Source organism: Apis laboriosa, unplaced genomic scaffold (assembly GCF_014066325.1).
Source record: "Apis laboriosa isolate Shangri-la unplaced genomic scaffold, ASM1406632v1 scaffold1_cov151, whole genome shotgun sequence".
In the NCBI taxonomy this organism is placed as follows: domain Eukaryota; kingdom Metazoa; phylum Arthropoda; class Insecta; order Hymenoptera; family Apidae; genus Apis; species Apis laboriosa.
This window is the reverse complement of record NW_025222279.1, coordinates 3,779,942-3,805,629: the sequence shown is the minus strand read 5'-3', so window position 1 is coordinate 3,805,629 and position 25,688 is coordinate 3,779,942. Positions and strand designations below refer to the sequence as shown.

General features: G+C 47.0%; 1 protein-coding gene across 2 annotated transcripts in view; it reads left to right on the top strand.

Annotated features, from left to right (window-relative positions):
- The first annotated feature begins 2,306 nt into the window (after positions 1 to 2,306).
- LOC122712412 (titin) overlaps positions 2,307 to 25,688 on the top strand; it is a 49,528-nt gene continuing 26,146 nt past the window's right edge. For both annotated transcript variants that reach the window (XM_043932072.1, XM_043932071.1), the window contains exon 1: positions 2,307 to 2,813. The gene's annotated coding sequence lies outside the window, so the exon portion shown is untranslated. The remainder of the gene's footprint in view (positions 2,814 to 25,688) is intronic.

The following is a 25,688-nucleotide window of genomic DNA, read 5'->3' as shown; positions in this document are numbered from 1 at the left end:
CCGGGATACATGCCACTTTGGGACGTGACGTCCCCCGTGGAATCGAGAAGGCGCGACTCGAAGGTGTCGAGTGGCCCGACACCGACGCGAAAACTGATTCATCGAACGATTCTTTTTTTTTTTTTTTTTTTTTTGCCCCCCCTTCTCTTCCTTTTCTTTCTTTGCCCGAACGAAACGCTTTCTAATAGTAATAGTAATAATAAGTTCGATAATATCGCGGAAAAATTCGGACGAGAAGTTTTACAAGTTCGAAATATCGTGGAGTGGAAGTTAATTGAAATGTTTGTCGATAATATTTTGTACGTCGATAAAATGTTTTATGGGAGAAAAGAAGGAGAGAAGGAAATAAAAGAGGAGGAGATAAAACTGGAGAGTAGTGGGAAAAAGTAGCGAAATCTTGCGTGGAAGGTTAGACGAATTCGAATGGGAAGCTGACCTTCGTGCTCTGTCTCTGTCTGTCTCTTCGTCGAGGTTTTTCCCAGAAGAACAATTTTGCAGAAGAGAGTTTCGATTCATCTCGCGAAGCGACACGCGCTGTCCGATAGTGAGTCAGCGGGTTGCGGATCCCAACGGCATTGACCAGTTCCCTCGGACAAATATCTTGAAACGAATTGCCGGATGGACCTTAACATAATTTCAACGTATCGTATCCATTCGTATCGGATACGAGAGAATCGTAATGTATGAATCATACGGCGATATACTACGCAATTATTCGAGTAAGTTTATTTACATACATCACTTCTTGTAATGTTTCTGTTTCTTTTCCTGTCATAAACCTCGACCTTATACTTGAATGTTCCAAATGTTTACATCAAAATTGTTAGATTTTATAATTCGATATTTTATAATTTGATTGATCGTCGAATTTGAGTTTGATATACGATACAGAAAGAAATTAGAGATTGGCAAATTATTTGGAAATTTATAGATAACGAAGTTAGGACAGAAAAAAAAAGAAATTACTTTCTCTCCTAAGTTTGAAACACTTTACAAAGCAAAGTTAATCAGCGTAACGTTCACTAACGATCACTAACTACTCTAAATCGAACCACTTACTTACTTCGACTACGTTATTCGAAGAATTATCTACGATGCTTCGAAAATAACGTTTACTTCTTCTTTAAAAAATAAAAAAAAAAAAAAAACCGTGAGAAAAATATAAAGAAGCGTGATATTTGCCTGATATTTCGCAACGTCGAACGATTCAACGAGCGTACGTACGAGGAAACGTTGAAACGAAGGAAAGGACGAAGCCCAGCCAACGAGCGGATGCGCTCGCAACGACGTGCGGAGCGCGAATGCGCGACGGGAGCCGCGCGCCGTGTCTCCTGCGCCTCTGCGCACCGCGGTTCGCGCACCGCACTTGTACGCTCTACGTACTCTCTTCCTCGTCCTCTTCCTCGGCAGCGCGACACCGACCCTCGAGGACTCGCGCGACCGACACGATCTAAACCAACCAGAGATCCATCGCGTGCCTCGAATACGCGAATTCTATCCTTTCCTAACGAATACGATAAAACAAAATAAAAAAAAAATAAAGAAAGAAAAAAGCAAGCGTCCTCACCGATCGCGACCTCGAATCTCCATCTCCTTCTCCACCAAAAAAAAAAAAAAAAAAAAAAAAGAAAGAAACCGAAACGAAACGAGTCGAAAGATCTACGCCTAAAACACGATTCGAAGGAATCGGATAAAAGGGAAAAGCGGAGAAAGAAAAGAGAGATCGCGAAAAATGCGAGCAAACGCGAGCGAACGAGCAACAGCAGCAGCAGCAGCATCAGCAGCAGCTCGGTGATTGACCATTGCCAACCAATTGGAAGGAAAGACGAAGAATCGAGAGAGAGAGAGAGATAATAAGGAATAAAGGGATAGAGGCGAGTGCCGAAAGAAGAAGACGAACGAGATGAGAGAAACGAAAGCAGAAGGGCGCGCGGAGGGAGGGGGGACGACGACGCGAGGAGAGAGAGAGAGAGAGATGTATCCACGGGCGGAGAGGGGCGGAGGGGGGAAGAAAAAGGAGAGAGACGGGGAAGCAAGGGACACAGAGAGAGGAAGAGAGGATGGTCCGGTGTAGCCGGCGGGCACACATCGGCTCCTCTCCCTCGCCAATCGGCGCGCGCGGCGTGGGGCGAGTTTGAGGTAGGGGGCCGCACGACGCACAGCGGTGGTGGCGGTGGCGTGCTGCGGCGGTGGCGGCGGCGGTGGCGGCGGCGCGGCTGCCAAGGTATTTAAGGTACCGTGAACCGGCGGCGCACGAGTAGTTCACTTCTGTTCGGTGCGGTGTCGCGGTGATTTTTGAAGGGGACAGAGGAGAAAGAAAAGGGATAAAGAGGAAAATATCACACACACCCGCGCGCGCAGAGGGAAAGAGAGAGATAGAGAGAGGGACCCAGACAGGGGAAAGAACAGGGACGAGAAAAGAAAAGGAGATCGCGCTCTCGGGTACTCTCTCGATCGCTGCGAGGGTGCGAGAGAGCGGCGAGGAAAAGGTAGAAATTTTTCTCCTCGTAGACGACTCGCTCGAGAGGGGAAGGCGACGGAAAAGAGAAAAGAAAGAACGAGAGAGAAAAATCGTTTCGGGGACGATATACGCGCGTACGTATTTTCGAAACAAGTGACCGAAGGTTCATCGAGATTCGTTGAAGAACAGTTCCAGTCCAGGGAGAAAGAGATCGCGAGACCACGTTCTTCGTATACCGCGACATCGTTATTCTACGTTATTTATCGATATCGAATCGAGCCGGCCATCCGGAAGAACACGTCGCCGGACAGGATCGTCGGGGTCGTCTGTCGTTGACGACCGTCCTGGATAGGTAAGTCTCATCTCAAAAAAAAAAAAAAAAGAAAGAAAGAAAGAAAGAAAGAAACAGTGTGGATCATTTTTATTAGTGTGCGATGGAGAAAAGGGTGGAAATTGTAATCGTATTTATATAGTGTCGAGTACGTACGTTTCGTATGTAACGACTTTGTACCTCGATCTGGTGTTACCATAAGTGATCAAGATCAGTGATTCTGTTGCGCTGTGCTCTCACTCGCGGACCACGCATCGTTCTCCTGCTCCACTTCGTCGTCGTCTTCGTCTTCGTCTTCGTCGTGGATTTTAATAAAAAAAAGAAAAAGAAAAAGAAAAAAACGAAAGAAAGAAAGAAAGAAAGAAAGAAAGAAAGAAAGATGTGACAAAGAGAAAAATATTAATAATAACGATAAATGTGTGCCTCGCGAGAGGGATACGTTGATCCGAAAGTGTGCTTCTCTGACAAGGAAATTACGTATATATATATATATATATGGTTATTACGTGCAAGGGATAAGAGGTCTCGGAAGAGTAAGCGTAATCGTTCGTTGTCGTCGAGCGATAATACGAACGATCGTTATACGTGCGAAGTGATCCGCTTAGCTTTCAAACGCGATCGTGAGTCGTGAGAAGGGATCGATAAATCCGCGCCGGGTGTAAAATCGCTTCGTAACGGCTCGACGCCCGATCGAAATACACCTGTTACGTACACCTACGCGTTCCAACTCGCGACAACTTTACGAACGAGAAATTCCTCGATAGAAATAATTCATCCCGTATATAGATAGAATAATTATACAAAAGAAAGGAAAAGAAGAAAAAGAAAAGAACATTTTTCAAAAAGGAATTTTGAATTTTCGGGAATATAACGGGAATGGAAATTTCTCGCCACGGGGGTTACGATCGTTAAAGGAGATTTTCCGTGGTGTGGGTGAGTGGCTCGCGGTCGGAGGCTGGACCGGTTCGACTCACGGAACGGAGTCAAAGAGGGCCCGGGCCTAAATAATTCAACGCGGCGGTACAATAGGTATGCGTGCCGACTTGCAGCCGTGAAGGCTAGCCGTACGTGCACGAACACCTCGTACAATTAAGAAACCGTGTCTGAATACCGAGGCAAACACGGCCGATAGGTTAATACCAAGCGAATCTCGACGCAACCTGTAACGCGTCGCCGGATCGATCGGAATCGGAATCTGAAAGATCGGTATACGAAACGAAAAAAGGCTCCTTCCGTAGCGAAAATGAAAACGAATATTTCGACGATTCCTTCTCCAACTACGCGGACTATAGGACATACCGATCGAATCTCGTCGACCGACGAGTCCGCGGCGATTCGTGAAATCGATCGAAACCGAAACGCCATCGAAACGACTGAAACACCGTGGCTCGAAAGAATTCCTTGAGAGATGCATTTCAAAGATTCGAGTTTGCAAGCTATTCGGTATAGGGTATATAGATTCGGGTATCCGAAACGGGAGATCCGATCGTTCCTTCGGTCCCCCTAACAAAAGGGGGGGGGGCGAGGGAGGGGGAACAGAGTCGAAACGGTATCGATTTTCCCGGAGGCAGGTCCGCACGGGAATATAAAAGTAGGGTCCGCAAAGGTGGAACGCGAACCTGGCATAATGAGTCAGAAGAAATTCCAGGGATCGGTATATATAATGGATCGCGGCGAAGGGTCGGCAGACGAAAAATGTAAACTAGAGGAATCTAGTTGGAGGCGCACGATCCTTCTTCGTATCCCGTCGGCCGACGTTCCCCTTCGTTAAATCGAATTTTCAATATCGAGGACGACGACGACGACGACGACGACGAGCAAGTTAGACGAAGGAGCAAGATGCATCGTTATAGAGGGGAAAGAGTCGAACTCGTACGAACAAAATATAATAAAATTCCTTAAAATTTCTTAACAATAATTTCTTAATTTTAACGTTGCGTTTTAACGAATACGCGTTTGAACGTAACGTAACGCATGATAACATTTCGAGTGAAATCGATCGATAGTAATAACTTCTCGTGTTTCGACGGATTCGAGTGGAGTTTTATCGCGTATTGAATCCTTGAATTTATCTTAAACTTTATTTATTCGCGAATAGGGTCGAAAATTATTGGACGAGATTTACGGCGAAACGAGGTACGCCGATACGGGGGAATTTCTGAGAATGGATCGGGTCGGTCGGGAAGTATTCGTACAGGGGGAGAACGAGATTCGCTCCCTCTCGCGGGGAATAAAGAGAAGGCGAATTTGTCACGGTCGAGGTACGTTGAAGAAGTTACGATTGCATTATGAACCGTGATCAGGAGTGTAGGCGAGCGTGCGCTCGTTTCTCGATCCGTTGCCATACCGTGAATCACCTTTTGCCAGGAAACGCGGGCTTTCTAATCAACGATTTAACTTTGCTTCTCCGCAATAACGACGACCAATTAATTACGCGACCGCGCTCTTTATCCGCTAATTATCGCGTGGAAACGAGTTGTTTTATACCGTGCTACGAATTTTCATGAGCCTGCCTAGCCTCTTTCCAGGGTTCGATAACCGATCGTACTTAACCGTGTACGATATATATATATATGTATTTTACTCTTTTACGATACGTCAGCTTTTGATTCAGCTTTTCATTTTTTTTCCACTTGTCAGATTTGTATATAATCTTTTTTAACTTTTACAACTGCAAATATATTATAGGATAGGATTTCGTTCGGGTCTAAAGCGATCCGAATTGAGAATCAAACAACCATCGACATGGAATAATTCGTCGCGTTGCGTTAATATTCTGCATTGGACCAATAATTTTGCAATTATTGGTTCCGTCGAAATTGAGAAATGTTGAAAAATCGCGACGATTCCTTCCCTTTTGCAAATTCCTCTTTTGCAAATATCGTTCGTAAAAAAAAAAAAAAGAAAGAAAGAAAGAAAGAAAAAAGAAAAAAAATTCCAACTATCGAATCTAATCGGCGATCGGGAATCGAAAAATCGCAAACGTACGCCTCGCTCGTAATCGCATCCATGCCCTCGTACCTTCGGTCGCGTTTCATACCTGTTCCAATCGATCGAAAGGCTAAATATTACCACTTGTTCGAGTTCGAGCTAAGAGTTAAAACCTGCGAGGGGCACCTCGATCACGATCAATGCGTGCAATTTGCATTCGCATTTTCCTCGCTTTCGTATCCGTCTTACAATGCCTCTGATTACTCCGACTCTTTGCGCACCGCCTCCACCGGCTAATTGCTAATTACTAAACGTTAATTACCGAGACCATCCTCCGCTCTCTGGTCTGCGGTCTTGCACCGTGGTAACAGACAGGCCGAGTTCGGCCTGCCTTGTTAAACGCATCGACGAAAATGAAATAGAGTAATGGAGTGTGTGTAAGAAGCTATCCGAGGCACGCGATCCGCAATAACCGTGGAGAATCGATCCGAATAGAGAGCGAGAGAGAGAGAGAGAGAGAGTTTAATTGCGGATCGATCGCGGAAGAAGACCAAGAAGAAGAGAAAGATTATTTTTTTTTTTTCTTTTTACGTAAGCCGATTTCGTATAAGCCTGTTCGCAACAATACTTCCATATCGTGAGACGAATTAAATAACGATCGAAAAGGGGAAGGGGAGGGGAGATAGGAAATAGATAAGAAAGAGAAGGAAGGGATAAGGGAGGATGGAACGGTTCTCTGGTTCTCTCGTAGAGAGGTAGAGAGAAGAGGTAACCGTGGCAGGTTTTGAGTTAGGTGTGCCACGAATTAATTATCGACGGTAATAGCCGGCTGGGCTATAGTTGGCTCTCGGTTTTTCTTTTCTTCGCGTCTGCTTCACGTCCCCCTTTCGCAGAGAGGTGAACGTTACTTTTTGCTTCGAGCTCCAGACGCGCTCAGCTTTCTTTCGTTTGCCCGTTAGTGCCGTTCAGCTTTTCAAACCGTATACTACGGCGAACGATGTCGCACAACTTCTTGGCACGACACCGGCCACTTTTACACGCTTCGCCATTTCAAGCCTGCCCGTTGTTGTGTCGCTGTTGAATAATTAACCGCTGATTCCCGAACAAACGATGCATGTACGAGTCGGGTGATTAGCATTAAGAGGAAAGGAGAAGAGTGAGAGAGAGAAAATCCGGCGAATTTTGCCCGATCGATCGGAAAAATCGATACCGTGTACATTGCCGAGGTGAAAGTATAAATCGGGACGAGAGGCATCTCCAAGAATCTTCGTAAGACAATAATCTTCCGTTATTGTGCATGCGCCATTATTATTTCGACCGCCCTCTCTTCCGTTCGAATCACGTAGCCCACACGAAACGGTAAAAAACCGAGAGACGCGGATCGTGTCGCGCCACGAATTCGGGTCGTGCGCGACTCCAGCGCCACGGTTTCGTCTGGAAAAGAAAAAAAAAAAAAAAACAATCTAACCTCTTCGACAGACCGCCTTTCGACTCTTGGAATGTTTCGTTCTTCGAAACATGGCGGTCGTGTCTTTACGAGACGTAGCGAAATTTAATTATCGAATTCTTTTATGCATCAGGGACCAGAGAGATGTTCAGATCTCGTACGTGATTTTGAGAATATCGAGTTTAAAAAAAAAAAAGAAAAGAAAACAGGAGATTATCGATTTTTATTTATCATTGATTCTCCGTTATAGATTCTCTCGATTAAATTCTCGTTCGAAGAGAGTGAAATGAAAAGTGAATTCGAAAACGATCACTGTTGGATCACTACAGCCACGTTTAACGAACGGTTATATCTTTTGAAAAAAACGCCAAACTATTTAGAAGCGATCGAGCATTAAAAGAGGCAGCGCTTCCTATCGGCTAGCTGGGTATATAGCGTTTCAAAAAAAGAACAGCACCTGGACGGCTGGTCGGCCACTGGCCCCTACCTGGCCACTATTGAAAAAGGGCTATTAAAAATATCGAGCACGAAGACTCGACCTATCGGCCCGTGAAATCCTGTATTCAACGTGTGCTAAGGCGGTGTTCAAAAGCGGCGATCAATTATTCATTCTCCCTAAACGCACGACGAAACGTACGAAAAATTTAAGCGATACCATTGGAATTCCCCCAAACTCCCGCCAATTTTTCAAATACCTATATATTTTATTATACATTAAATTTAAAATTTTTTATATTTTTACATTTTCCTTTCGAAATGATTCTTTTTTCTTTTACAATTAACCGAGATTAACCGAGAGAAATAATTCGACTCGTTAATATATTTCTCGATGTGCAATATCCTCGAATATTTTATTTAAAAGAAAAAAAAAAAAAAAAAAAAAAGGAAGAAAAAAAATTACTTCGCGTATCGAGCACGAACCTCTCGTAAATTTTTCAAATTTTATTCCCCGCAAAGAGTTCGATACTTCGACTTCCTGATATTTCTTTCAAAGAAAATCCATACAATTCACAGTTAAATCTCTTTGCCTCTCGACGAATATTCCAGCTACATTACCACCGAGTAAAAAGAATACTTACACCGAAGTTAAGTCAGTCTATACCCCTTCGATTATTCCGAGAGCTCAAACCCGGGAACGCTATAAGGTAAACGACTTCGAATCGTAAAACAGAGGAACAATGGAGGTTCAGAAAGTTCTTTCAAACGAGGAATCGACACCGATCACGTTCGAATTCTATTCGCACGGGGCTTGCGGTACCGACAATGCGACCACCTCGTATTCAAGGCACGCGTGCCTCGTACACCAAGTGCTAATTCAACGTCACGCCTTGTTCCCCGTAGCCGAATCTTTCAAAGAGACCACGGTAACGATGTACACGCTCCTTCCACGGCACACCGTTTCCTCCTACGATTATCGCGGAATTTGGATACGCTCGGGTTCGCGCGCGTGAATAAGAATGAAGGCTGGGAGGAGGGAAAAGAGAGGAGGGATCAGAAATTCGCGGGGATTCGGGCCAATGACTCGGCCAAAAGGGTGCATCGAAGGTTCAACGATTTTCATTTTCACGGTTTTAACGTACCTTTGGTTAGCCGGCCGTCACTCCATCCGATGAAAAAACGAAAGGAGTCTCGCGCTGGATATCGACTTTCTGTCAGAATCCTTGATTTTCCTCGTTTTCCGGAAGGGAGCAGAAGAATCTTCTTTAACATCGTGGAAACGAATTTTCCATCGTTGGGAGGAACGAACAAAGAAATTCAATTACAGAATTGTCCGTTTCGCCGGCGTTTCTGTCGAACAGTTTGCGTTTGAATATTATCGTATCGTGTATATATACATATACGTATATATATATATGGAAAATTGAGTGACACGAACTATCAATCGATACAAATATTTCGATGGTGGCTGATTTTCTTCGATACTCTTCGAATTTAGAATTTCTTTCCTCTTCGAACACGCGTTCTCTCGACTTCGAAGAGGTTAAGCACGTACTGAGTACACGTTACTCTCTTCACCGTCAGATGGCCTCATTTGCAAAGGTTTCGATACAGGTTACGTATGAATCATTTTCAAAAGATTCGAAACGAGTGGTCGGGAAGATGACGTACGGAGGAACGAAATCGTTGAAATCCAGTAGATATTTCGACTTAACATCGGCGTTTACGGCGAAATAGAGGCGAGACCGGCGACACGCGACCGTCGTGCTGGAATTCAGCCGGCACGGTTTCACGGTCGTTCGTGGATCCGCGGTCTGAACGGGTTTCGAACGGTTTCTGTCTGGCCGATTCAAATACCACGAATGGGCTTACCTTGTGATATTCGTATTCCTTACGTGGCCATGCCCGTGCCTCGATGTCGAATGCGGTTTATGAGCTCTGCCCGGTAACCGGTCGTGTACTCGATAAAAATCGGCTACTCTAACCTCGACGAGATCCGAGAGAATTTCAATGCGCGCACGAATCCGAGACTCCGAGGGAACGAGCTTTGGACTCGTCGCACGTATTGCACGAACGGTTTTTAGAACGTTAATCGACCGACGCCGGACTCGATTTCGTTCGAGTTCCACGAGCCCGATTTGCCCGATATTTTCGATGCCTTTGATGAGAGTCGTCGACGAAGCCGAGTATCGAAACGTTGTAAAAATTGCTCCTTCTTTTTCTCTATTTATTTTCAATATTCTCGTCTTTTGATCTAATAAACGTAGTATTTTTAGTACTTAATTTTTTTTTTTTTTCAATCTTGCGTAACGCGAGATTCTTTTCTTTTTCCAAAGTTATGTTTTGAAAGTCGCGTTACCACGATCTTGACATTGAGGCCGAGTGACGTAAAAATCGACGAGAATGAACTTATCATGTTTCTTTCATGCACGGTCTTCATTTATGCAAATTGCCCACTTAAATCGTGCAGAAAACGTGCTTTCTTTCCTTTCGAAGTTCAACGAACACCAAAGAGCCAATAAACCCAAATTTACATAACTTGGAAAAAAATAAATCGCTTCCTCGGAAAAAAAAAAAAAGTATACGGCCGGGTCTCGAAAGAATTTATGCAAAAATAACGTCCCGGTATAATAATAATTTCACGAAATATCCGAAATCCTTTAGAAAATTTCGTAACGCACGGGTTACGTCACCTCGAACACGTAACCTCGAAAACCGATTACCGATTCGATCGCCGTTGCTTTCTCGTTGAAGGAGAAGAAAAAAAAAAAAAAAAAAAAGAGGTTGCATCGACCATTCTTTCCGGTTTGTTTCTTCTCTCTGAATCACTCCACACCGATTCATTCTTCTCCGAAAACGCCTCGCCTAAGAAACAAAAGAAAAAGAAAGAAAAAGAAAAGAGAGACAAAAAAAATGAGAAACACGAAGTTTCGTGATTCGTTATTCATTCGTATGTACAGAAAGGGACGATCTCTCCCCGATGACTTAACGTCACCTCGATGCGAATCAGACCTCGGTCAATGGAGGTTTGTACGGTAAATTCGGTCGAGCGGGCAGGTGTGGCCTAGAAAAGAAATATCCCAGCCCTTTGGTCCCGTGGCAAACGAAAATAAAGGTGTCGAGATATATAGAATCCAGTTCGTGGTGGTTAAGTGAACCTGCACTATTGCCCCAGTTCCTCGAACAATGTAGGCATACCTGTATCGCGCACGTATCGCGCGTTGGAATTGTCAGTGACAACCGGTCGGTGACCTATCCTCGTCTCTCTCTTCTATCCCCATCTCTTTCTTTCGTCTCGTTTCCTCCTCGACGCGTAATATATATTCTTTCTCCTCGCCACGCTCGAGACTATCGTTCTCGACTGTACTCGACTGTAGCACTGAGGAGTCGAGGCACGGCCATGCACGCATGCGCGCCATTTTATTCACGAAAATAATCCAGGTGTAAACAGGTGTAACGGCCTCTATATAAATCCATTCCATCCATCTCTCGCGCATCTGGGCTCGAATATACACGAGATCACACGTGTTCTCGACGGATTGATTCGAGAGTGAAAATGATTTTCCGCTCCACTTTTTTTTGAGTCTCCGCTTATCTCATAAATGTCACTCGGACGAGTCTTATCCGATCCGACACGTGTAATTACCCCCTCCCCTCCCCTTCCCCCCGTGTTTAGGCACTCTCTTGTTAGGCATCCGCGCTTGTTGCGCAACTCGTTACACCGGGATTAAGCTGTAACTGAACGTTATTGCCGTTCTAGTTTAACAACGGATTAACTTGTCGTAAAATGGTAAAACCGCGATGTCCTTTTACTGCGCGTGTCGTCGTTTCGCTGCGATCGAATACAGTTAAATAAATACGATAAATTTCAACCCGTTCCCTCCTCTTTCTTTCCGCGAAATAATTAGAATAAATAGCCGTAAGCTGTTAAACGGATAAATAACGACTTGAACCTCTTCAAATGTATGTTCAAATTAATTCTCGATTAAAAATCAAGAAAATCGGTTGCTTCTATAATAATTACGACGAATCAATCTCGATTGATTAAAATCTTGCTTCCCAACTTTCCCAAGATTCTTTCGACGAATTCTTTCGATTGTAGATTTTTATTCTAAAAATCTGTAAACGAGACGATCCTCGAAACGAGCACGACCATGACCAAATCGGCCAGAAGTAATCCTGTTACGATCCTATATAGCTCGTGCAGGCTGCGTGACAAAAGCGAGGACAGTAAAGGCTGGAAGGAAAGAATCGGCTTTAAGAATCGGCTCCCTCTATCTGTACACGCGCGATTCAATTGCGGCGAATCTTCCATATTCGGTTTATCGAGCGGGGGTACCCTGCTATAGGGTTATTTATTACAGTTGGAAGGAATGAAAGAGAGGCCAACTCTCTGGAAGGAGCGGTGGTGTTCCAGGGAACAGGGAGTACCGTAAGAGCTGGCGGGGATTAAGTACAATAGCGCGTAACATTATACAGGGAATCAAGGGAGCACGCGTACGACGAGATCAGATCGACGAGAAATCCCTCCCTTCTTCTCTTCTTCCCCTTTCGTACCACCACCGCTCGATCGAAATCGTGATCGGCGATTTTGTCCTCTTGGAAATCGAGATCGTCATCGTCTTGGATTTCTTTTTTCTATTATTATTATAAGAATATATTTATTATAATAATTTCTGCTTAAGGAAATAAAAATACGATTCGTAAACTTCGTTGAACGAGGATAAATCCTGGATGGAGGAAGTAAATAGAAGGAAAGAAATAATTTGATTACGATTAACTGGTTGACAGGATGAGAAGTGAGTAGGAATCGATAATAACGATTAAGATACTAGCAATATTTAATGAATGTTTTAGAACGTAGAATTTAGTGTGGTGCGCGTTTAGGAGGAAACCGGTTTAACGGTGTGATACGAATTTAGAAGAAGAAAGAAAGAAAGAAAGAAAAGGAAAAATAGACGGAGGAGAAGAGAAAGAGAGAAAGAAGGAAGATGTGTAATTTAACTTCTAGTCTTCTCGTTCTTCTCGTAACCCGAGATCGAGGAATCATCTCGTGCGGATGAAGAAAGAAAAGAAAGAAAGGGAAAAAAAGATAGGCGCTCTCAAACTCGAACTCTCGATTACAGAATTTATGGTTAATTCGAGGCTCGAGAAAGATCGATGGGAGCAGAGAGGAACTTCGATTTATAAAGAGAAGGGAGGCCTTTTCGTGATACGATATCGCGTGACAGATACGAATTCGCGCGGAATCGATGGAACTTCACCGTTGACGAGACGCACGCGAGTCGGCCGAGTTTTGATCGGGTGCTTGAGAAAAAGAGGGAGGAGCAAAGGAAAAAAGGAAAAGATATGGAAAGGCTCGAGCGAGCATCTCGGCGGATATAAGCGGGCGAGAACTAATCTCTAATGGTAATCGGCCCTCTCCCCCGGTAACGGTAAATTTTCTAACCGGTGCTCAGTCTCTGCTTTAACGCCATTAACTCGTAGAACCGATCCAAGAGACTGATCTCGAAGCACAGAGGCCTTAAGTGACTTTTCTTTTCGAAGCACAATCGATCGTATTTCGATAACGTTCGCTTCCTCCTCTCGATCGCTGACTCTAAGTTTTATCGTTTATGTACGTAGAGACGGGGTGGGGTGAAATTGAAACGATCGAATCGAGCTAATTTGTTCGAGTGGAATCGTATAGTTCGTCACGAAGTTATTTATTTAATTGCGAGTGATTGATCTCTTGGTTTAAAAAATATGTATTCTTCCCTCTTTTTTTTTTTCATTCGTTTGCTTCTTATCGATTCCTCGTTGCTATTTTCCACGATTCTTTTTATTGCACGAGAAGAGGAGAAAATGGAGCGGAATTGTGACACATAGGAAATCCCCCCGTGATACACAACGATTGTGTTCTTCGTTCATATCCTACCCATTACTTCCTACGATTGTTGCCGGAATTTTTCGCACGATTATCCGCGCAAGGAAAACGAGAAAAACTCGCTGGCAATGGGCTAATTGCAATATTGCGTAAGGTGATCGGTACACGGTTGCCCGATCACGTTCCATTTTCTATAAATCGAATATAAACCGTCTCGAAAATATCATCCTGAGATACTCGAGGCAACGTGTTCAAATCAAAAACAAAAAAGAAAGGAAAAAAGAAAGGAGTTTTTTCTGGCAGCCGTCTGAAAATCTTTCGCAAACGATTCCATTTGCGATCGACGCTTGTGTGTGTCGCCATCACTTTCACCGTTCCTCGCTTCTCCTCGAATACGTGGACCGATCCACGCGCCTCGTTCCACGAAACATCATCGAAACGAAGCGACGAGAGAAAGAGTAGTAACTCTGGTCAGCTATCGGGTGGAACCCGATCAACCCACATCTTCGACTCTTCGCTCATCGATCCCACTATGGAGGAAATCGATTTCTGCCCACCGTACGAGTTTATTATTAGTCGTACGCGACCTTGGCTCGAGGAAGAGGAGGAGGAGGAGGAGAAGGAGGAGGAGGACCTCCCCCAGATCGCCATCGTCGTCACGTACTCGATCCACGATTCTACGAAAGTGTCGCCCCGACGCTGCTCGTGCACGACTCCTTTGCCCGCTCGCGCGGCGATAATGTATCCAGGCACCGGGGTCCGGATCATTCGTCTTCGACCTTCGCGGTGATGATCTCGGGTGTACCAGTTTCATCTTCTTCGTCCCTCCTCCTTCTTTTTCTCCTCTCTTCCTCGCGTTCGTTTCGTCTCGAGGGGGAGAAGAAACCGTCGCTTAACGAGCGCGACCGAGGTACGATCGTTAATCGTCCGGCATTCGCGTATACGCGAAAGCGATGGAGGCCGTGAAGAATGAAACCTCGGTGGATCCTCCGCCCCGGTTACCAATCCGCTATCTCGGCCAATCATCGGGAGGCATCGCGGCGTTGGCCGAGCGTGACGGCCATACGGAGATTAATAACGTCCAACCCCTCCCCTCTCGCTCCCCGACAACCCTTCTCGCGGACGGAGCGAACATCCCTCCCTTGCGCGAACAATCCACCTTCCACTTTTATAGAGGAATATATAGATCGTATCCTTGAGTAGGAGCAAATAGGAGAATCGAATTTGACATCGATATATCTCTTCTTTTCTTTTCTCTTTTTTCTCGTAGATTTTAAAGAGGCTGGATGTAACCTTTCTCTCGAGTATTCGCCCCCTGATTCCTTTCTGATTCTTTAACGATAGATCGTCGGAATCGAGGGAACCGATATTAAACCACGCGTCGCCTCGTTTCAATGGAACATCGAAATGAAACTTTTCGTCCTTCTCCTCCTCGATTGGGAGCTCGAGTCGATAAGGATTCGTTCATTCGGGGGGGAGGGCGAGACGAGAGGAAGCCATAGAATTAGAAATAATTTTCCCATCGATACGATATCTCGGCAGAGGGGGAGAATATTATTATTATTATTATTATCATTATTATTACGGAGTGGTTCGAGGATTAAGGGCTACGTAGAACTTAATTAACCATCGGCCACGGTTACCACAGCTTTGGAGCAACCCCCCCTGGATGGATGGAAGCAAGAAAGGAGGGGAGATAGCATTCGTATTATCTATGACCGGGTTCAGATTGTCGAAACGAGCCGCGACCCGCGTTCGTTTCGTGGGTGTCCTCCACGGTTGCGGCCGATTATCATCGTTCCAAGGCGGACGACAGTCGGACAGGTTTTGGTCTGTCGTCGCGTGAACCTGTCCCCGATCAAGGTGGGCTTCGATGAAGGAGGAGGAGGAGACACGATTCAAGGAAGATCCTATCTGGATCCTCTTACACGGGGTAAGACACAACAACCACGCCATCGAACGTTGGGTGGCTTTGTTGTTGGGTCGTGGTCCGCAAGCTCGTATCCGGTTCACCCGTCGCCGACGTTATTTCGCCTTTATTCTCCCTCGAGAAGTCGATCTTCGCAGGTCAGCCGCTTCGAGGGAGAGAGGGAGAGTTTATGCACGTGTAACCTGGTGTGGCTAGGTTCGTAAAAAAAGGGCGAGGGGACGCGAGGGTGGCCCTGCACCTGGGACACCGCGGAGCTGTGCACGAGCCTGCTATGCTTCTCCCTTTACAGTCCACCAACACCTCCTTGGCTGCTTCGCGCGAATACACCGACGGGCATTATTCCGATCGTGCTCGCTCCATCTTCTCTGACGCCCCTTATTCCGTCCAACACACACACCCCAACGAATTCCTCGCGAGGCTTTCTCGAAAATCCGGAGAGAAAGAAAATCCGCCCAATTTCAATATCCAATATCTAAAAGCCAATAATAAATTTCAATCACCTAATCGTTACGTTCTTTCTTCTTTCTTTTTTTTTTTTTTTTCTCTCATAGAAGGGATAAACGAGGAGGGGACCGTTTCATAGCAGGATTCCCTTTTATTCGACCGCGGCCATAAAAAATATTTATACATCTTATGAAACTACAAGTAGGAATATCCGTCGTACCAGCCGGATGCACGAATATTGATCATCACAACCGCTCCGCCGGATTCTATTTATAGAGGGCCACCGGAACAAGGCCGGTTCCCGTTCCAGTAGGCCGGTTCCAGTTCGTCCGTGCAGACGGATTGCGTCGATCTCTTCTCGTTTTCTTTTCGCGCCGTTGACGACATTGGCGAGTCGTTCGTTTTACAGAGGTGAGATTGAAAATTATTCCAACGCGTGTATATGTGTGTATATATATATACGCCGGATGCGCGTATATTAATCACACGGGCCGGCCCCGTCGTGCCTTTCAACGAGGGGAGAGCGTTCAACACCTGGACCACGGGCGGAGGACAATGGCGAGAGAGAGCGTGGTTCTGGCTCGTGCTCGAGCCAGCGCTCTCTTCTTCTTCCTTCCCCTTTGTGGCGAGCCGACCGGTACCCACGCACCCACCTAAAACGCGTTTATCGCGTTGGTTAAACTTCATTTTCCGACCCCACTCCGTGTGTATGCGTTTCTTCTTCTCCCCCGCTCGAATCTCTCTTCCGTTTCGCAGAATCTATTTGCCAACCATTTATAATATAACGACGAGGAGGGAGGAGGGATTCGTTACGACAGGCGGTCGATTCGACGCGAATCCTTGTAAGGATTCCGAGGCGAATGCCGTAATGATCGTTGCCCGACATGCGAAACGCCGCCATGTTCCACTTCGATCCCGAACTTACGCGTTAAGTACGCGTACGGGAGAAAAGAAAGAGGAGGTTCCGCGAAATCTCGTGCACGTTCGTCGTAGGCCCGGTTCCCGGGAGCCGCGCCACTCGGGCAACGTGGTGGATCGTTCTCCACGCTTCCCTGTACCGGTTTCCTAGTCGGGATGTCGCGTCGCCGATCTGAAAACCTGGTACAAGAAGGGGCCCATCGTGGCCATCGTGACTCGGTGAGGGATCGGTCGGCCTACGTTGCCAGGCTCTCTCTCTCTCTCTTTCTCTCTCTGTCTCTCCTCCTCTCGACGACACAGGTGTACTCGCGCAGCCTGTTTCCAGGGAGGAGGACCGGGGATCACCGTCTTTCTTTCGCTGCTCCTTTCCTTGCCCCCGCCACCCCAGTCATTAAGGTTCCTTCACCCCGACCTTATGGGGAATCACGAGGAGACGGAGGTGATGGATCAACTTCCCCGTCATTTCCTGATTCGTTCCTCTGTACAGTCCATACCGATACTCATTTCACGGATCGTATTGGCTTGGAACACGGTAACGTCGGTGACGACGTCGGTAACCATCGCGTTGATAGGGATGCTATTGGATATTTACGATCGTTGCAGCGAAATTCTATTTATTCAAATCTGTCGGGGGGGATCCGTACGACACGGGATTCCGTTAACTTTCTTCGTTAACTATGATTTTACGCTAATTAAAATTTAATTTCAATATCGGATAGTGGAAAATTGAGAATGTGAGGTGAAAAACAAAGGAACGTCGGAATAGCTTTCGCCAAGAATGCTTCCATATGTTTGCATATGAATATTTCGCATACCTCTCCAATAATTCGAAAACATTGGCAGAAACGTTATCGTTATATAACGTATAACGCACAGAGAGAGAGTTAGAGGACGAATTCTTGCAATCTCGATATTAGCTCGCCCAGTTAATCCAGATCGACTCGTGACGAATGGCGCGTGCATGGCAAAAGTAGACCCGGCCAAGCGGTTCCCACGCCGAACAAGGGATCGCGACGGGGTGGAGACGCCGCGTGCGGGATGTCTTGTTTACCCTCAACATTGTCTCGCTAAGTGGGACGGGCGCCTTGAACTTGAAGGTTGAACCGCGGCAGCGAGTCGCCTCGGCGACGAAACGCGCCCAAAGCAAACTTCACGGTATATTTCAGGCTTTCCACGTAAACGGAGGGCAAACATGGCGGGGCGATGGATCGACTCGGAGGCTTTCCCGACGTGCAAACACTCGCATGGAACCCGACTGGAACCCGAGTACCAGCACTCCCTCCCTCCCCCTCGATACTCCATTATCATTCTAATTATTCCCTGTTTGGATACGCGATGCCTCGATATTCGCATCGAGTCCTGGCCTCGCCGCTGGATATACGCGAGCCCCTCTAATTAGAGAGCGAGGCACGACCGCCGGCCAGCGAATCGAAACGCCACTTTGAAACGGCGTCGAGGGGGCAGGATTCGATGCTAATGTCGGACCTCCGCTCTGTAATCTCGAAAAAAGGACCTCTCCTCGCCGCTTTTCCATCCAGATATCTTCTACTTTCGAGGATCGAGATATCGGAAACGTTCCTCCCGTGAAAATGGAGGAGGATGATCGTCCTTCGATCTCTCTGCGTAGTTCGAGAAAGAAAAGTGGAAAACGTTTTACGCTCTAATTAATTTGGAACGGTTGCGTTAAGCGACGAGTCGAGTTTTTCCGCGTTGCAGATATTCTCAATTATTCCCGCCTCGACATTCGTCGAGAGACCCTTCAACGTTGTACTCGCCTACCCTGCGCGAGGAACGACCAATCGACGTTCCAGAATCTCTCTCTCTCTCTTTATACCTCTCTCTATATCCCGAGAAGTCGAGGCTCGTCATCCTCTTCGCGAGCCTCCAACGTAAATCTTGGTGAAGAAAGAGAACGAGAGAGAGAGAGAGGATACGAATCGCAACGAATCTAAGAGCCGAGAAGATACGGAGAAACGATCCTCGAGTTTGCTTTGGAACGAAGTAGCATGTCACGGGGAAAGATTGCTTCTGATCGTTACCTCGGCCATGCTCGCACGCTCGCCCCATTAGAGCCCGTTTTCATACCGTGGAGAAAGAAATATCTCGTTCCGCTTTGCTAGCCCCTCGATGGAATAAAGAAAAAAGAATTGATCGGAGGTGCGCGAGGTGTCGATAAAACTCCCTTCACTTTTTCGCTCGGCTCGATTGTGTACAATCTCTTCCGCGTATATTAAATCATCGCTCGAATCCACCTATTCCACCGATCGTTCCTCGACATCGTCTCCAATCCTATCGATCGTTTCCAACGATACCTCGTGATCGTGAGCAGAATTAATCCTCGCGATACAATTTCCCTACCGTGACGTATCGACGTGATAGAGAAAAGAATGGCATTCCGACACCGCTCTCTCCATCTCCGCCGTTTCTCCGCGAAAGCGTGGTGCGAGATCTTAAGGGGCGCGGATACCGCTAGTTTGCATAATAATTAATCACCGCCGCTGCTCGTAACGGACAATTTCCGCCGCTCCCTCGATCGTAACTGGCCGCATCTGCTAAATAACGGCGGCGAGGAACAGGAGATAACGGGAGAAGAAGAAGAAGAAGAAGAGGAAAGCCGCGTTCCTCTCCTCTCCGGCTCTGATATCTGTTATTCGGCCCGTCCATCGATCCAAGGATCAATAGCCGCTTCGTCGTTAGCTCGATCAGCCCTCGTACGACGTTTAAAGACCTTTAAGAACCTTGAAAGAATCCGCGTAACCGAGATGCTCATTGGGAGGAGAATGACATCGAGAGAAACGAGAGATTCGATCCCCTGCAATTCCTCCCCTCGTGAAACGTTAGGGAAAGAAACGGTGAAAAATTGGGATACCGCGATATCCCAGGTAAAAACTGGTATAGGGATAGGGGTATTATTACACCCTCCCACGAGATCCGTCGTCTGTCAATCGATTTCCTCGAAATGGAGCCGGATCCATTATAGGAGAGGGCACAAAACCGCGTGGCGGCAAAAAATTTTAATCGAGAAGCACGGGGACGGGGACGAGGCGATTCGCGAGCCGATCCCTTAAATCACGTCCCTTTCCAGGAACCTATCGATTCATTAGCCTGTTCCGGGGACCATTATCGGCGAAACACGTCCTGAATTATGCACAATCGAGATCCGCTCGAGGAGATCCGTCCTCGTTAAGTAGGTAGGGCGAGTAGGTAATTGATGACCTTTAATGGGCCGAAGATTACAGCGTTGGTCGCGTTTTAATTACCGCGCGTCCCGTTATTAGGCGATCGATCGAAACCCCCTTCGACCAAGTTGGGAGAAGGAAACGGGTGGGGGGAGGGGGGGGGGGGGGTAAAAGAATCCTCGATCTTGTGCTTCTCGATTTCGAGTCGATATTCATCTACTTGCCCCGGAAAGAAGATGTCTTTATTGTTGCAAAGATGGCGGAGGGAAGAGAACTGGAGGAACCTGTTTCTCAACTGTTCTTTCCCTCTCGCAACTTTGTGGCAAAATTAATTTTACAATTACCAAGGAGCGTTGGATCGCGGTCATCCGGGAAACGGCTCGAGGAGGGGAAGGGAAGGATGAAATTACAGGGAGAGGCGCGATCGCCTCTCGGCTTTAAGAATCGTCTGAAATTACGACAGGACGTTGCGCGAATAAAGCGGAGCGCATCGTCGAATAAAGCGGATGCGTGCCGCGAGAAATCGCGAGGGGGGGTTCCCCTCTCTCCTCCTCCCCTTTGGAGAAGGGGGTTAGACACCACGGCGGCAAGGCAGCGGCAACAACAACAACAACAACAACAACAACAACGGCAACAACAACGCGGGGAAGGGAAGCCTGCCACTTACGGATTATCCGTGAAGAAGTCGTTCCGTTGCATGGCGGCGTTGGTATATAAGAGAGAGACGCGTTCGTGTTTACACGACTTGGCCACTTCTCGCGGCGGAAACACGGCGGAGACTTTGCCCCGGACGGATCGGCTGGGGAGGATGGAGAGAGGCATCTCGCATGGGAACGCGAAAGAGGACGGTGGAAAAAAGGCTCTCGTCAAACAAAGAAGGGGTCCCTCCTTCTCGCTTTTATCGCGGCTTCTAAATTCCCTCTTTCCTCCCGCCCCTAGCACACCACCGGCTGACGGTGGTGGTGGTGGTGGTGGAGGAAGAAAGAAAGGTGTTTGGAATTTTGATGGTAGATAGGTATGCACGAGGTAGGAGGATGGATAAACGAGTAAAAAGGGAAGTCGCAGGTGGATTGATATTTATGTCTATCTTTCTTATCTATCTCCGCATTATCGTGGATAATCGCGCAGATAAGATAATCCCGCGTTGATGACGCGTAACGCGATACGCAAAGTAGAGAGGCGAAACGATCTTATGCAACTCTGAAACTTTGAATAAATTTACTTTCCACGCGAAACTTTGAACAAGTCCCTTTCAATTTTTCTTTTCTTCTTCTTTTTTTTTCTAATTTTCGAGGCATTGAAATTCTTCGTGCTTTTTCCACCACCCTGTACACGACGAAACTTTATATACATATATACATATATATATATATATACGTACTGACAAAGAAGTTGAAGGACTCGTCGAACGCGAGGATGGGGTGGGCGACGACAAACGCGACGAAGAAGAGGAAGCTGACTCAAAAGGGGCCTCGTCGATAACGAGGCAAAAAAGACCCGAGGCAAAAAAAGAGGAAGGAACACCTCGTTCGAGGTGTTAACGGATTGTACAAACGCCGCGGTGGTGAAAAAAAAAAAGGGAAAGAAAAAAGAAAAAACAGGAAGCCTTTGCCGAAAGAGCGAGGAAGAGGGGAGCGGAGTCGAGAGTGAAATTAGATAAGGAGCGACTTCCGCTGTAAAGAAGAGGAAGAAGAAAGAAAAGGGAGGGAAGGGAAAGAAGTGAAAAGAAACGGGCTGCGAACGGAAAGAGAAAATAACACACGAATGAATATCGCGCGGTAGACGCGTGGTAAACGGAAATTGTTTCACTTCGTCCCGAAGTGAATTTTACCACGGTGCTTTGGAACGCGGGGAGGAAGACGGGGGGGAGGAGAGGACGACAAGCGTGGAGGATGGGATTCCTACCTTTTATTACCTTTTTCCAGTCGCGTAAAGACAGATGTAGCGAGGATGCGAAGAATGCGAGAGAACTTACGGCCAACTTGTACGCGCGTATATATAATAATATCAACTTAATTGTACGCTCGCCCAACGATAAAACTTTCCTCGCGGTGTTACGCCGTCTTGCCGCTTTATTTTCCCTCCCCTCCTCTCTCTCATTCTCTTCAAGCGACGTCCGTGCATGAATATTCAATCGAATCTTGGGACAAGTGGAAATAACTCCCCTTTTCATTTCGATCTCCTTTGCCCTCGAACAGGGATATCGTTTTATTTTTCGTAGAATCGGAACAATTTATCAATTTACTCTTCTCGCTATTCTCTCTCGAAAGAGTCTCTTTCCCCAATCACGTTGAAATTCCTCGCCAATTTCTCCATAATCTTCGACCCCCTCCTCTCTCCTCTATTCATCCCCCTTCCGATACGATACGAGCGAGCGAGCATATAAACCGAAACAATTTCCCTTTCGTTTAACGAAAATGAATCTCCTACCTCTCCTCCCATAACAACGCGCCCATTTTAGCACGAGGCAAACGCGTACGCGCCGGCAAATTGCTCAAATTTAATAATCACAGTGATGAATGTACCGAGTGCCGTGGTTTAAATAATAACAGCAAGATTACGGTAACGAAGAGGAGCGCAAGGTTGGCATGCAGTCTCCTCGCCGAGAGACGGCAAGGGAGAGAGATTGGGAAAAAGAAGAGAGAGAGAGAGAGAGAGAGAGATGGATGGATGGCTGCGGGCCCCGATCCGATCTTTCGACGAGATATTATAATACCAGGGGAATCGCCGGCATCTCGCGGTAATACTCGTTATTACGTGCTGCTGAGCGATCCAACGATCGATCGACACGGAGGGGACGTTTCAATCGCGACGCGGCACACAGGGATGGGCAAGATAAATGGAGGGGGATCGTCCGATCTCCTCTCCCCTCGGCAGACTCTCTTACGACGCCCTCCAAACGGTTTCGCGTCCTCTTCGAAAAATCGAATGATCTTTATTCGAGGCTTAGGTGTATCTTTCCCCGTGGAATCAATTTTTGTTCAAATTCCACCGATTGGAAAAGATCGGAAATAATCGAACGATCCGGCAAAGTTGCAAGGACGAGATTGGAGAGAAACGCGGAAGAGAAAAGGGGCGGAATGGATGAAAGGATGAAAAATTTCTGAGAAGATAATAAAATGCGGAGGAGGGAGATAGGCAAAGGGGGGAAAAGTCGAAGGGACAAGGGAGGGGGAGAAAAAAGAGAGAGAAAAGATGGGAGGAAGAAGCAGAACCGGTCGATCGGGCGACGATGGGGCGAATTCCTAAGAATCAGCGAGTGAGACGCGGACGAGCCAAATATGGGCGAGGCGAGGGTAGCTCGTAGGAAGGAACGTGCGTTCTCGCCGTTCGGATTCACCGGCGAAGACGAGGAGTCGGGCGCGCATCCTCGACCCCGCGTAATTCTAGCTCAGGTAGATCTATAAATAGAGAGGCCGTGTACATGACGCCACGACCTGTTGCTCGAGCACCCTCGAGTAATCGAACCCCGTTGTTGCCTGAGAGAGGTTGGTTCCGTCCCCTGGCCGAAAGCTGTCAGCTTCGTCCCGCCTGCGTATTCCAAAATTGGATCGAATTGGAGTAATGAATTAATTAGCATTCAGGTTTATGGAATTCTTCTCGTTCCATCCATCGTTTGCGTTGAACGGAGAAGGACACGGGAGGGATACTTGCGGTGACACGGCGCTCCTTTCGAGTCGAGATCGAGTCGGGCCGACGATGGCGTAACGAGCCACTCGCCGTCAACCTGTCGAGAGGCTTTAGGAGAGGACCACCGTTCGATACCAAACACGCGGAAGCTGATGTTACGGGGGCGTTTCGAGGATTTTCGAGGAGCACTGTTCTCCGAATATTAGGCGACGTGAAAACGTTCTCCTCTTATATAATTAATAACGACGAACGGGGAAGGCGTTTTGGAGTTGGAGTCTGGACACTGCTAATGATCCATGCGGTGTAGTCCTGGCGCAATTTGCATACCGTCATTTGCAAGGTTGGGTCGGGTTGGAGCCCGTCCCACCTTCGCGCGGTGATCCCTGATCTTTGAACCCGTTTGCGCCCATAAACCGAAACGTGCAGATCACGACGCAGCCGCTTTTGCATTCGGTCTCCAACCCCTCTCTCTCTCTCTCTCTCTGTGTTTCTCTCTCGGTCACCGTCTCGACCAAGGATTCTTGTATCAGATACCGCGGCAAGTCTCGTTCCTTGCTTCTCTCTTTAGGCCGGAGTCCGGTATCCGGTGGTAAAATTACTTTTTATTGGGGGAGACTAAGGGGGAGGAGGAGAGCGTATAGCGGTTTTCTTTTTAATCTTCGTTTAAGATGCACGAACGATACGTCTGAAAAATGAAATATTTTTCGTTCGAGGATAACTCGTTATTTTATCCGTTCCGTTTTTTCTTCTTCTTCTTCTTCTTCTTCTTTCCTCGGACGTCGTCGAAAATATTATAAACGCGATACACAAAGTTATCGAGTTTGTCGTATTTTTAGACGCAATCACCATTTATCAAAAGGAATAATAATAAGTTGGGAACGAGGTTCGATTAATGGGCGAAGCGAACAGGTTCCCAAGGACACGTTGTATCCTTAAGCAGGACATCCAGTTAACCGCCGGGTCAGGATTCGAGATAACCGAGCGAGCAAGCCTGTCAATTATCGAGCATTCGGTCGTCGTCGAAACCTCCTTGTCGTCCCTCCAAGATGAGGGATCAGCCTGCCTTTTAGGAGAGGCGGACAGGCCCGTTAGTCATTGCTCGATCGGCACGATGCTCATTCAGGGTATTACCATGTCGGAAGTGAGAGAGAGAGAGAGAGAGAGAGAGAGCCTCTCGTCGTGTCGTCGTGCCGTGTCACCACGTTCGTTCGTTCGACCATCGCTTTTCTACGAAATACCACCGTTATTCGCGTGGTTGGCCTATTCTGAGCACGCGCGCCCATCGATAAATTTCCACCGTACGTAAGAAAAAGGAAAAGGAAAGAGGAATTTCCCTTCTCGTAAACTTCCTCCTTTCGAATCCATTGGGAATGTTCCAATTAGTAGGTAGCGACGAGCATTCAACGTTTTATCGCGCGTTCCTTCTCCAAACATTACTGATTATCTTTCGATGCCACGCACACCATTTTCATAAAACACGCAACCTTTAAAAAATTAGCCTTGTATTTCGTCGTGATTTTCAAATTTCCCGCCTCTCGTTCACTATTATTTCGGATCGAAGGAAAGAGGAGAACTCATCAATCCATTGTAAAATTTCATTTCCGTTTGGAACAAAGCTATCTCATAAATATGAAACAACGTTATCGTTATTCGCAAAATTGGGTCGAAGGCTGTCGTTTCGATAGGCGATCGGTCGAGGATCGAGGAATTGGTGGTGGATTCTGGTGGAAAGCGGCGCGGATGCAGCGACGAAGGAGCGAGGAGCGCATGATCTCGATCTCACGGCCCGTAACGTCGGGAATCGTGCGCCAGGGCCAGGCTTTAGCTAATCACGGTACACGGTCGAGTATGAACGGCTAACCGGGACACGGTGGAAACTTCGCCCACGGTTGTTCGCCGGGCCGGAGGGGATACGAAGGAACAGTCTGTTCCCAGGTGAAGGTAATCATATTCCGCGTTCCACGGTAATGGTGAACGAACACAGCCTCCGGCCGCTAACGGAACCTCTGCCACCCCATTTCGCTGTGTGGCGGGCCTGTGGGTGCATCTACCTGCACTCAGGCCAAACTTCTCTCGCCGACGCAATTATCGCGCCAACAGCTGTTATCCCATG